This window comes from Sinocyclocheilus anshuiensis, unplaced genomic scaffold, assembly GCF_001515605.1.
Source record: "Sinocyclocheilus anshuiensis isolate Anshui unplaced genomic scaffold, SAMN03320099.WGS_v1.1 scaffold190, whole genome shotgun sequence".
NCBI classification, from domain to species: Eukaryota; Metazoa; Chordata; class Actinopteri; order Cypriniformes; family Cyprinidae; genus Sinocyclocheilus; species Sinocyclocheilus anshuiensis.
Window position 1 is genome coordinate 1,127,818 of NW_015547663.1, and position 311 is coordinate 1,128,128.

Genomic DNA, 311 nt, shown 5'->3' on the forward strand with positions numbered 1-311 from the left:
AGCTATATATTAAATATATTTATTTATAATATAAATTATATGAATATAAATATAAACATGTAAATACATGTAAATATTTTCAAAATATATACTGTATGTGTGTGTTTTTATATATTCATAATAAATATACACAGAACACACACATATATTATGCAAACAAATCTTTTATTTGGATACGATTAATCGCGATTAATCGTTTGACAGCACTATATATGCACAGGGTGCACATGTTATCAAAATGTTGTGTGTGTGTGTGTGTGTGTGTGTGTGTGTGTGTGTGTGTGTGTGTGTGTGTAGAAAATCCTTTCAAA